At 42.6% G+C, this 12756-nt stretch overlaps 1 protein-coding gene and 1 long non-coding RNA gene across 5 annotated transcripts in view; one reads left to right on the plus strand and one right to left on the minus strand.

Annotated features, from left to right (window-relative positions):
* Positions 1-8265, minus strand: part of LOC144754755 (uncharacterized) — a 194677-nt gene extending 186412 nt beyond the window's left edge. For both annotated transcript variants that reach the window (XR_013594764.1, XR_013594765.1), the window contains exons 1-3: positions 8182-8265; positions 8006-8085; positions 5839-5942 (exon numbers count right to left, since the gene is read on the minus strand). This is a non-coding gene — a long non-coding RNA (uncharacterized LOC144754755). The remainder of the gene's footprint in view (positions 1-5838; positions 5943-8005; positions 8086-8181) is intronic.
* Positions 1-12756, plus strand: part of LOC144754735 (flavin-containing monooxygenase 1-like) — a 633385-nt gene that overhangs the window by 66851 nt on the left and 553778 nt on the right. The window lies entirely within an intron of this gene.

Below are 12756 nucleotides of genomic sequence, written 5' to 3' on the forward strand. Positions count from 1 at the left end.
ATGCTTCATCATTGGGCCCCACCAGGAGTGGCCGAATGTCACCCTAGTGTGCTGCAACGCCAGTTTACTGCGGAGCTGGTTTATTGAGTGAAGTGTGATTGCTGACTGATTTAAAAATGTGCGAATTGCGTCAAAAAAAGAAAGTTTAATAGTTTTGCCAATTGGACATGAATAAAAACAATAGTGTAGGATAAAGAACCAAGATTAAAAGTCCAGATTTATCCTGTGTTGGTGGTCAACATGTTTCTCCCTCAAAGATAATGGTATATCAGGCGTTCGTCAGGACCAGTGAAAGGGAGTGAAATAAAAAAATATTATAATAAACCCAGGTGGTATGGGCGCGCTAAGGCCCACCCTAGCCTGGGGTACAAGTGTTAAAAGAAAATTTTATAAAAAAAACTGTCTCTAGATTCTGATTTATTAGAGTGGAACCGAGTTTATTCTGTCAAACATAGACAATGACAGACAAACAAGACATAGAAAATCAAGACCAGTTAGATGTATCGATATCTTTTGTCACTAGAATGAAACATCATGCTTCAATGCTCTAGGAATGTGCTAATAGCCATAACAAATTCAAAATGTGAACTTAGTGACCATGTGTACATACAGGATTAACATTAACCCTGTGAGGCTACCGGGACAAAAGTCCCTGACAAGCTTAGTATGGTGGTTATAATAGAAATGAGGGCAAAAAATAGTGGTGACTAACAGCCGCGGCCGGTAGTGGGAGTACCAGCCGGGCGGTGACGTGGGGAGGGGGAGGGGCAGGGTGGGGAGTAGTAATGTATGGATTATGGACTTTAAAAGGTAAGTAAACTAAAAAAGAAATAAAACGAATTTCGTTCACACACTGCATCGCATTTGGTGATGCAGTGCGTGCAACGAAATTCGTTTTATTTTTTTATGTTTACTTACCTTTTAAAGTCCGTAATCCATACATTACTACCCCCCACCCTGCACCTCCCCTCCCCACGTCACCGCCCGGCCGGTACTCCCACTACTGGCTGCGGCTGGTGACTAATATGCCCAGTTTATTGCTAAAAGCTAACATGTGTCGTAGCTAAAGGAAAATTGGCTATATTGCCTCAGTGTTTATGGGCAAAAAGTATATACAGGTAAGTATATAAAGCGTCCTTACAGAAAGTGCTAATCGTTAAAGCACCATGGGTCTCGGAAGGGGGGTGGTAGCAAGATGGCACACCCTGTAAATAAAGAATAAAATACCAGAATTGGCTGCTGAGTCAAAAGAGAAAGCAGTACTTACCTCACGAGCATCGTACTCAAGCCCTATATGCTAGGCACCTGCTTGGTACCTAGGTGAACCCTCGATTGCCGGACCCCTAAGGATTATTGTGTTCACGGCGTTCGAGGAAAATAAAGGCAAAGGGACTGGATTAGCTTGCCCGCCAGCTCACGTGAATAGTGGGCATGGAAGGCGTCGAAAATGGATCCTCACCGCCGATTGGCGGAGGTCAAGGTCATGTGGCTGGTTGTTAAGCCAATCAATTGCCAGAATAGAAAACCGGCATGTTAACCGGCTTATGTACCTTTCGTTGGTATAGCAACCACCACGAAGGATTAATAAAGTGAGAAGTAAATAAAACGGGGGAACGAAGAATAAATATACAGACAGTCTATGAGACGTATTCAAGTAAGGAGCGCTAAAGACAACAGCGCGGTTGAGCCTCGGAGCAAGTATAGGCCTGAAAGCCGACGACAAACAGTTTTTGTTCCGGGTGATTGTTTAAAATACATAAATAAAATGGTAATTGTGGCCTTAGCTTTGATAATGATGAAAGTAAGCGGGGCTGTAAGGGGGACTTTGAAGAGGAATAAGCATGTTCCAAATACAGAGTGTGTTAGGCAAGCCTCGATGACAACGAAGTAGCGTATGTGTGGTAGTAGGCCACATCTATTTCTTTTATTTCCATGATTTTCTGTATTGCCAATCTGTATATTGTGAGATCATCTGTAGAACATGCTTATGTCATTCTTAGAATTGTTTGATGTCATTTAGAATTGTGGGGGTTTGGTGGTTGGGCAGTAGACGGTTGGTCCTGGAGGAGTTGGGATGTTGGTCTAGCTGTTTCTGTGGGTTTTGTGGTATATGAATAAAAATATACTTTTCACAAACCTTTTCTACGCCTGATGCCCATCTTTATATTGGCGACGAGGGAAACTTTAACAAGACCCACTGAACATGCCGGCTAATTGAAATTTCTGGACTTCGTTTTCTTTACGATCCAGAGATCAAGCTCAAAGACTTCTCCTCAATTTTTCTTAATTTATTCTAGCCTTCGGGCGAAAATTCTACTACAAACAAGGTATTTTTACTGTAATTGTACCTGTTTTAAGCTTCCTGGCACTTTTGATCTGTCCGTTAATTCAGCTGTGCCTCGGAGTTCCAGCGCGCTCTGCCAAGCCTGCTCTTCGTCATTGTGCGCTTCAACACTGCGCTCCAGTGACATCATCACGCATCTACGTGGGGCGGCCATCTTATCTTCAATCACTTTCGTGCGTGTCAGCGCTGCGCTCCAGTGATTTCACCAAGCACGCTTCGTCGCTTCAACCTTCAAAGCGGTATTGTGTGTCGGCGTGTTTTTCACTAAGCTTACTGGTGCTGAGAAGCACTATAGTACTATTGAAAAGGAGGCCTTAGCTTGTGTTTGGGCTGTTGAAAAGTTCAAGAGTTTTTTGTGGGGCAGGCCTTTTATCCTTGTCACCGATCACAAACCCCTTGTTTTCATGATGGATGGTGTCAGGAGTGGTAAGGCGTCATCCAGACTAGTCAGACTGATTGCTAGACTACAGGAGTACAATTTCGAAACACAACATATTCCTGGTGGTAAAAATTTTACTGCTGATTGTCTGTCTAGACTGCCTCCTTTTGAAGAAGACAGTAATGACATTTTAGATCAGCATGAATGTGTTGTTGCTCTAGTTGATGCTGTGAGTTCCTTTGAATCTAGTGTTTCTGAGAAGGATTGGCTTGAAGCTATGGACAGGGATGTGCTGCTTAGTAAAGTCAAGAAATTTGTTGGTGAGGGTTGGCCACCCATTAGGAATTTGGAGGATAAGTTGAGGAGTTTTGCTCAGATTGCCGATGAGTTGAGCATTGAGGGTAATATTTTGTTACGTCAAGATCTGTTTATTCCGCCTGAAGATTTAAGAAACAAGCTTATCAAGCTTGCTCATGCTGGTCATCCCGGAATTTCTGGCACCAAGAAGATCCTCAAGAACTTTTACTGGTGGCCTGGCATGGATTCTGGTATTGAGAAGGTTATTGATGATTGTTCTGTTTGCATTAGAGCTGATAAACATTGGAAAGTTTCGACTCAACCATTATCCCTCAGAGAGGGTGCTGTGGGTCCTTGGGATAAGATTTCCATTGACTTTTCCGGTCCCTTTGAGTGTTTAGGTAGGGAGAAAAGGTTTTCTATTGTGGTCATAGATAATTTTTCAAAGTGGATTTATTTCACTTTTGTGGAACATCCCAATACTGATGCTGTCATTGATTTTTTGAGTTTTATTTTCAGTTTGGAAGGAGCTCCCAATCTCATCTTGTCTGATAATGGGGTGCAATTTGTTTCCAAGAAAATGAAAGATTTTTTGGAAAAGTTTGGTGTAAAATCTGAAACCACTCCTTTGTATTGTCCCAGGGCCAATGGTCAAGTTGAAAGGGCCAATAGGTTTGTTAAAGAGGGCATTCAGGATGCTCTAGAGAGCAAATTGGATGTTCTATCATTTTTGAAAGAGAAACTGTGGAGTTACCATGTTACTCCTAATTCTTCTACAGGGTTTTCCCCTTATTTACTGATGAGAGGTAGACATGCTAAATCTGTTTTAAGACCTAACTTTGTCAAGGGTGTCAGGGCTGATGTCGATATGCGTAGCATTATTGGTGAGGTCAAACAGAACATTTGTGAGTCGCGTTTGGCTGGCAAAATCTATCATGATGCCTCTCTCAAGTCTAAAGATAAGATTATTAAGGTTGGTGACTGGGTTCGTGTGGTGAAACCTTCTTTATCTAGTAAAGGTTCTTCTAAATTTTCCAACCCGTTTCAGGTGGAGAAAGTTACTGATTCTGCTGTTTTTCTTTCTGAGAAGGGTTGGTGGAGCAAGGGTTCAGTTATTCTTCTCAAACCTGGGCAAGAACGTTTTTTTGCTGTTGATGAGGATGGTGGTTGTGTGTGGAATGATCTTTTGCAAAGTAAGGTGTCTCGTGCTGCAGATGTATCTATCGATGGGTCTGCCCATGATGCTGGTTCTGATGCTGCTGTTTCTCCTGAAATTGTTGTTTCAGGAGAGGGTCCAGGAACTTCTTCTGTTCCTGTCTCTGTTTCTGTCCCTAACATGCAGGAGTTCTCAGGGTCCTCCTCTCTATTGGATTCCTCCTCTCATAAAAGGATTTCTAAAATTCCCAAGAGGATTTCTAAAATTCCCAAGAAGTTTGATGATTATGTTTTGGATGTTTAATTTATTTTTTTGTTCTTTCGTTTGTAAAAAGATACATGTGGTAGTAGGCCACATCTATTTCTTTTATTTCCATGATTTTCTGTATTGCCAATCTGTATATTGTGAGATCATCTGTAGAACATGCTTATGTCATTCTTAGAATTGTTTGATGTCATTTAGAATTGTGGGGGTTTGGTGATTGGGCAGTAGACGGTTGGTCCTGGAGGAGTTGGGATGTTGGTCTAGCTGTTTCTGTGGGTTTTGTGGTATATGAATAAAAATATACTTTTCACAAACCTTTTCTACGCCTGATGCCCATCTTTATAGTATGTCCAGGAAAAAAAGCGCTAAGGGAATAATAAAGTTGCACAAGACTGCTTTCATAAGTGAAGTACCCCACCACGCTGGGAGGCTGTGAGAGCACATTCCAAATTGGGAATGAACAGAAAAGGGGAATATACAGAAAAGAGCAAGTGAATTTAGGTGAATTAATTCTGAAGAACAGAGGCCCAGGGGATGGTGTCATCAAGTCCCCGCAGGCTTGTTCCAAGACGGTACACCCACCTTTGTTCTTTCTCAAAAAGGATTTTCTGGGTGGTATTTCTTGTGTTCACCTGTTCAATAACTGTCCACCACATATCGTTGGTTGTATGATTGATCTGTAGGAAGTACTAACTCAGTTTAGTCGTGATGCAACCACATCTGATGTTACTCCGATGTTCGCAGATTCTCAGTTTCACTTTACGTGTTGTCATACCAACGTAACGTAGCCCACAAGGGCAAGTTATTAGATACACCACATTCATTGAGTTACAATTGGTATGAGTTCTTTGAGTCCACACTTTATCCTTTTCGAGATTCAAAGTTTTTGTGTGTGCTGTGAGATGACAAATACGGAAATTTGAACATGGATAGTGACCTGTAATCTTGGGTAGACCCCAAACGTCTGTGACAGATGGGGAACCTCTTGATGCGGTCCCTCTGGGGCGCGTGTTGACCAGAGTATCTCGCAAACTGCGCCCTCGTTTGAAAGAGAACAATGGTTTTTCCCAGTTTCTGTTATTGCTATTAATAATGCGCCAGTGCTTCTGAAAAGTTTTTTCACGGCATTAGATGCCAAACTATAAGTTGTGATGCATGTCAAGGGAATCCCGCCCTGTGCCTTCGAGGTTAACATACTGTATTAAGAACTTGAGAAAAGTATAGTCTTCTTATGTAACGGTGAGTAATGGAAAATAGGAATAAAAAACATAAAGGTGAAAAATTAAAAAATAAATTCTAATAAACATGCTGACTAAAAAAAAAAAGTTCTTATCTACAGCTTAATATGAATATGTGAAACAATCAATCAATCAGGGGTTTACTAAGCACGCTACTCACCCGTGAGGGTTTCAAGGCGCTCGGGGGTGCAGCTGCAGGTCGGTTGAAGAGCCAGGTCTTGAGACTATTTCTGAAACTGGTACCGTATAATCTAAAAATGCCATCTTACAGTCAAATACAAAAGAAGAACAGAGATAAAATATTCATGGCTGATACAAATGTTCAGATAACACAGGGATAGTGTTTAATATAACATTTCCAATCTGGTTAAGAAATGTAGTAAGGGGTAAACATAACAATTCAGAATTATGAGGGGACAAATATTGGATGGTGTACACAGTATCCCATTATGATGCGAATAAGCCGAATCCCATCACACCATATAAGATAACTTAGATGATGACTTCCAAATAAAAATGATTTGCTGAAAAGCAATTGCTAATAAAACATCAAATAATTTATGCTTAGGGAAAGATAGGACAAGGGAATTAGTTAAGAAACTTAAAAAAAATATAAAGAATATTTAAGGAATGATCCAAACCAAAAATGGTCTTAAACTTGGACCAAACCTTATGCCAGAAAGAAAATGTATTGGGACATCTAAATAACATATGCAGATATGCCTTAAAAAATCACAAGGCCAACATCTATCAGAGATATCAGAAGGAAAACTGGAGCAACGAAAGGGAGGGATGCATAATCTATAATATATGAAAAATAGGGATTGAGTAATACTAGCTGATATAGAAATTCTGTTGACTCATGCCCATACCTTATTTTAAAAAGAAACAACCAAAACAATTTCCAGATCTCCTTCCCATAAAAGCTCCAACTTGGATTTAGCACGAGAGGGGGTTGGAAGAGAAAGATATTTCTAAATAAGCGAGGCTTTAGTACCAGTTTTTAAGAACTCAGTAAATCCGGAGGAAAAAGAAACAAAACTTGTGGAATGTTTTCTCTCCCACTAGAGAGCTTTCCACCCTAGTCTTCGGATTTCTAAGAGCCGGCTCTCTCTCAGATAATGATAGGGCCTACTAGACTTACTTCTCACTGCCACTGTTAAAACTGTTCTTAACAATTGGAATGACACCCGCAACTCCTCTTTCAAATGCTGGTTGAACTTTGAACTGGGTTACCTGCCTAAGAGGGGCTGATAACATTTCACTTCAAAATACTCCATGGCGTCCTCCTCACAGACAAATGTGGGCCACTCTTGATGACTACTTCATCAAGTACAGTGGACCGGTATACCCATTAAAGTCACTGGGACCTGGGTGCAATGCGGTACATATAAAAGAGGGGTCCCAGTACACAGTCTGTATGACAAGGCAAACAATTTAGTTAATCATATAAGTAAAAGTAGACATAGAGGTTGTATTGAGTAGGACACACTGTTATTTAATCACAATGTGTAGCGAGAAATAAAACATATCTTCAACATATTTATATATAGTGACATTTGTGCCCCAAGTTGTGAAAGAGTATAGAAGTGCATGTGAAGAAACAAGAAGTGGAAAGATGTCCTGCGTGAACAATAAGGGACTAACCTTTAGCTTCACGATGGTTATTCCCTGTTGGTGATAACAAAGAGCCAACAATCAGAGCAAAATAAATGGCCACATCAATTTCAGACAAAACCATGCTTATTGTACATCAACATATATTCTCTGTTTGAGATGGCATCAGCTGGTAGGGGGAAAAAGGAAGAAAGTCGACGTTTCAACCCCAAAACTGATGCTAGGTAACGATGGAGCCTTAGAGCGGGGTCTTCATCAGGACGGTGATGGGGGGGGGGGGGCTTCAGTCATCCTAAAATAATGAAAAGCCGTGAGTAAAGGAATGGGCGAGTGGGAAGTGAATTAAAGAGTGAAGTGTCTGTGGACATTTACCGTAAAGAGGAATCATCACTGGGAGTGGGCCATCCGGCTCCAGTTGACGGGGAGTAACGATCTGTGAACATATTCAAGATTGCGCTCATTTATGTCATATACACAGGAGAGTTAATCTTGTTAAAAAATAATTCAATATAAGGGTGCACTCATGAATAGTAGTTTCAATGGCAGATAAACGATATATAATTCAAAATAAATGCTGCCGCTTTCATCAGTCGTAGCTGCATAAGAAACATTAAAAACATGGAGGAAGCAACATTGTGAGGATATCAACGGTAGAGATACAGTGAATGAATGAGAAGTTACGGAAGGGGTCCGCACTAATAGTCACTCACTTTGGGTAGCGTAGCCGGTCTAAATTCAGGAAATGGGAAAAGGACATCAAAGGTTGCCGCAGCCACGGTTGGAGATGTCTCTAAAAAAGGGGAATATGGAGCAGTAAAATAACTCTCAAAAGATTGTGGCTAGAGCGTAAGGATACACTCATGGGCATAACTGTCCAAACGCATACCTGATTGTAAAGAAGAGCCGCCTTCAGTAAATCAAGGGGTCCGGTGTAGGCCACACGAGTCAGCAAACGTGTCGGAACTCGACCGCGTCAGTTATGAAAGCCGATGCTGCACGCGTGCACGTCGACTAACGTGGGATGCGTGTGATAATGGTGGAAAGACTTCAAAAGGCATTCCAAGAACAAGGAAAGTAGTGGAACAGTGCTCAAAAATACTAAACATAAGTTGGCACAATGTTAACATTGACTAATTCAACCCTGATAGTAACGGTAAAGCATAAAAATCGCATTGATGTACAGCTATTGCAATGTAATTCATAAAAGGAAAAGGGCGCGCACCTCTCCGGACATGAGGGTGTAGCGTCCAAAATGCAAATAAACCAGTATCAAAATGCATCTATCAATCGACCAAATTTTGATTAAATAGCTTTGCAACTAGGAGACACGCATCTCTCATACATGAGGATGAAAGTGTCACAGTTTCCTCAATAGTGGCTGGATGGCAATACAAAATCACAAAAAAACACAACCAACCAATCTTGTTTACATTATGGTTGCATGCCCATTTAGATGTAATACCCATTCTTTATATGACAATCATGAAAAGGAGAAAGAATGTGGGCAACAGGTTTAGTATTGGTCACATAATTCCTACAAGATAGCAGATGGGTGAAGACTTATCTATTACATAGGGCAAATGTGTTCATTTGGATAGTGTCGCCAATTGTGCGTGGCTGCTTTCCAATTCGTTAAGACCATTGTTAATTGAATCAAAGAGTGTCATCCATTTGGATTCTCGAATGTTTAGGATCATGGTAATGTCCCCACCTCTAGGGCCAAGTGTAACTTTCTCTAGAACAATCCATTTCAGCGTGTCTGGAGTGTTGCACAGTCTCTTACAGTGCTCCACTAGTGGGGCGCCTGGTACTTCACACCGTATCCTACTGCAGTGTTGCAGTATTCTGGTTTTTACGTTTACGTATAGACTCCCACAGCAAAGATGATATTAAGTCAATATGTCTTTCTTTCCTAACCTTCAAATAATTTGCTAACCATTTACCTACTTTATTTTCCCCACGATAAAAATGTGAATTTATCCTAATAGTATAGAATTAGCTCAATCAGTGGAAATAGGATTGAGCTTCAATTTGGTCTGCAATAAATTATTAAGATCACAAGACAATTTAAAAGAGAACTATTGTATTTTAAGAGATTTGATTGATGAAATCAATGCACTGTGCTCTTTTGCTCGACTTTTCTTTTACTTGGTGATATAATTTAAAAATAGAACTCCATGCAGATGTTTTAAACATGTCCCATAATAAAGAAGGAGAAATATCCAAATTATCATTAACCTTTTCTGTGCTTTGGACAGCTGGGAGCTGTCCGACGTCACAGTGTGTGTGTGCGCTGGACAGCTCCAAGCCGTCCTAGCACCTACCCATTGGGGAAGCGCTGGTGCTCCCCCTGTGGGATGACCTTCCTGCTGAGCCCTTCCGCTGCACCACCCGGCTCCATGTCATCTAATGATGTCAGCGCACCCGGGGTGCATACGTAATTACATGAAACCAGACATTCTAGAAGCCATTTGCTTCCAGCACATCCAGAAGAGAGGAGGTGAGTTTGTCCTTGGGTGGGGGGGGGGGATTTAAACAAAGGGGGCATTGGGGAAATGAAACGATTTTCCTTTCCTCTGATGCCTCTTCTGAGCATTCCTACTGCACGATCATTCATGGGGCACGATCGTGCAGCAGGAATGTCCACTAGACACCAGGGATCTTTTTTTTTAAAGGAATTCTTCTGTTTGCGGGGAGCGGCCCCTTTGGCAAGGGTAACTCCCCTTTGGGTAACAATGTTTTTGGCTGTTTCTACCCCCCTGTAGGACAGATCGGGGTTTTAAAAAAAAGGAATTGCCTCATTGTTTTGGCCGTTTTGTCTGCCCCATTATGTCACCAGGGAATTCTGTTTTTTTTCTATGTTGGGGAGCAGCCCCTTGGGAAAGGGTCACTCCCCTTTATGGGGGCGAATATTTTGGCCGTTTCTGCCCCCGCGGGGGCAGATCAGCCTTATGTTTTTAGGCGTCTCTGCCCCCAAGGGAGGCAGAAGCCATTAGACAACAGGGATTGTTTTTGTGCTGTTGGGGAGCAGCCCTTTGGGCAATGGTCGCTCCCCTTTATTGGGTGATTATTATGGCCGTTTCTGCCCGCTTAGGGGGCAGATCAGCCATATGTTTTCAGGCCCATTTGTCCCCAAGGGGGTCAGAAGCCACAAGACCCCAGTTTTAAAAAAAAACTGTTTTTGGGAAGCGGCCCCTTGGGCAAGGGTTGCTCCCCTTTATAGGGTGATTATTATGACCGTTTCTGCCTTCTTTGGAGCCAAATACCCATATGTTTTTAGGCCATTCTGTCCCCAAGGGGGGCGTAAGTCACTACACACCAGGGTTTTTTAAATGTTGGTGTTGGGGAGTGGCCCTTTGTGCAAGGGGTGAATTTTTGGCTGTTTCTGACACCCCCTTCGGGGCAGATCGGACTTATTCTTTTATTTAAGGAGTTCTATATAGCGCTGGCCAGACCCATGGGTATCGGAGCGCTTTACAGCAGTTACAATGCACAAATTCAAAACAAAGCACAGGTTTACCTGTTGGTTTGGAAGTCCCGGCCTGTGGTGCAACAATTGAGGCATGGCAGGCCTGAGAGCCTCGCAGAGTGCACGATGTCTTGGGCAGGACAATTTTCAGGGAGGGTAGAAGCGGGAGGGGTGTAGGGGTGCTTGGAGGAGGTAAATTTTGGTGACAAAGTGTCATGGTGCTGCATGATGTCGGCGTGTGCCCTTCAGCGAAGGATAACTGTTCGGGAAGGCATGGTTGAGGAAGAGGTCTTTTAGGAGTTTTTTTTTAATTTTACAAAGGACTGGATAGTCCTAATGTCTGCTGGGATGGAGTTCCAGATTTCAGGTGCGTTCCCAGCTAAGGATTTTTTGTTCGCTTGTTTTCATAGGGATGAGCAGTAGGGAGTTGGAGCTCCTGAGGTTCCTTGTCTGGCCGGCCTTTTTGAGTTTGGAAGCCAGGTATTCAGGTTTCCCTGTGTGGAGGGCTTTGTGCGTGAGGCAGGCAGTTCTGAAGCTGGCACGCATCTCTACTGGGAGTCATGTTAGTTCTTTGAGTGCAGGTGCAATGTGCTCAAATTTCCTGACTCTGGTGACCATACTTGCTGCTGCATTTAGAGTTGTTTGAGGGGGGCTAGTTGAGATTTCCCTGTATCGGTGAGGATAGCATTTCTATAGTTGAGACTAGATATCACCAGGGATTGGGTGGTTTGTTTGAGGTCTTTGGGTGGGATGAAGGGTTTTATTTTGTTGAGAAGCTTCAGATTGAGGAAGGCACTCTTCGCTGTGTTCTTGATGTGTCTGTCCATGTCAAGTTTTAGGTCTAGGGTGATTCCTAATGATTTTATGGAGTTGGCCGGAGTGAGAGTACTGTTGAGAGCATCGATTGCTTTGAGCCATTCCATGATATGGGGGTGTTCTTCTTTGTTGGAGATGAGGAGGATTTCGGTTTTGTCTTGGTTGAGTTTGAGGTTGTTTATGGATAGCCAATGTTGGACTTCTTTGAGTTTGTTATCTTCATAGGAGGAGGTTTCCAGATAGCTCTGGGTATCGTCTGCATAGAGGTGGAATGTGATGTTGGCTTTTTTGAGTAGGGAGGTGAGGGGTTCCATATAAATGTTGCAAAGTTGAGGGGAGAGCACTGATCCTTGGGGACACCTCTGTTGACGGGGTGTGAGTTGGACTTGAAGGTTTTAATTTTTATCCTTTGGGAGCGGTTTTGTAAGAAGGAGGAGAACCATTGTATAACCACCTCGTCTGCACCTACCCTGTCTTGGAGAGCCTTGATGAGTAGATTGTGCTCCACCGTTTCAAAAGCTGCCGATATGTCCAGGAGGATGCGTAGGCAGCATTTGTCAATATCTAGAGATTTGTGATTGTCTTTCATGATGTTAAGGATCGCGGTCTCGGTACTACAGCCTTTTCTAAATCCTGATTGGTGGGGATCTAGAAGGTTGATGCTGTCCATGTGCTGAGTTAGTTATAAAAGAACGCACTTTTCAAGGTTTTTGGCAAGGAGGGGGAGATTGGAAACGGGTCTGAAGTTGTTCAAATCGTTGGTGTCAAGGCTGGATTTTTTCTGGAGTGTTGTGACTTGGCCAACTTAGAGGCAGTCAGGTATTACGCCGGTTCTCAAGGAGCAGTTTATGATCTTGCACCAGAATAGAGCTATGGAGAGTTTCAGTTTTTCGTCAATTGGGTGGGTAAAGAATCAAGTGCGTGAGATGCGGGTTTGGAGGTGGCGATCAGTTTGAGAATCTCGGTTTTGGGTATGGGGTTGAAGGATTTCTAGGTTTTCATGGGGTGCTTGTGTGTGTTGGCTTTGGTTTATGGGGGTGGGTTTGTGCATGAGGGGTTGGGGTTAATGTCTAGTGAGAGCTCAATCTTGGTGATTTTGTCTTTAAAGAAGTTGGCGAAGTTGTTGCATAGATCTATAAAGGCCTCGCCTGGGGTAGTGGAGTGCTTGGATGTATG

This window comes from Lissotriton helveticus, chromosome 1_1 (genome assembly GCF_964261635.1).
Source record: "Lissotriton helveticus chromosome 1_1, aLisHel1.1, whole genome shotgun sequence".
NCBI classification, from domain to species: Eukaryota; Metazoa; Chordata; class Amphibia; order Caudata; family Salamandridae; genus Lissotriton; species Lissotriton helveticus.